Consider the following 353-nt stretch of genomic DNA (forward strand, 5'->3'; position numbering starts at 1 on the left):
TGTGGGCCAGACCCATGCTTTCTCCTCCTCTGTCAGCTCATTATAAGGAACTCCAAATGGGGCTTTCTCACCTGTGCCGAGAGAGGGGAACAGAGCTACAGGCGCCAGCATGTGGGACGGGATCCCGGGTGAGTTGCTTGTGCCCGGTGCACCTGCTCAGGCCGGTCTTGTGTATACCCTTTCCACGTTATAATGAAATGCTACCTTGCATATTTAGAATCAAGTTTATGATCCACAACTTTGGTTATACCCCAGTCTCAACAAGTTGTGTACCCCAGCTGCTGGTATTCCATGGTCAAAAATTCAGTCTCCACAGGGCCTAGGAGCAAACCGGGGGGGGTGGGGGGGGTGGT

Source organism: Pteropus alecto, unplaced genomic scaffold, assembly GCF_000325575.1.
Source record: "Pteropus alecto unplaced genomic scaffold, ASM32557v1 scaffold447, whole genome shotgun sequence".
NCBI lineage: Eukaryota > Metazoa > Chordata > Mammalia > Chiroptera > Pteropodidae > Pteropus > Pteropus alecto.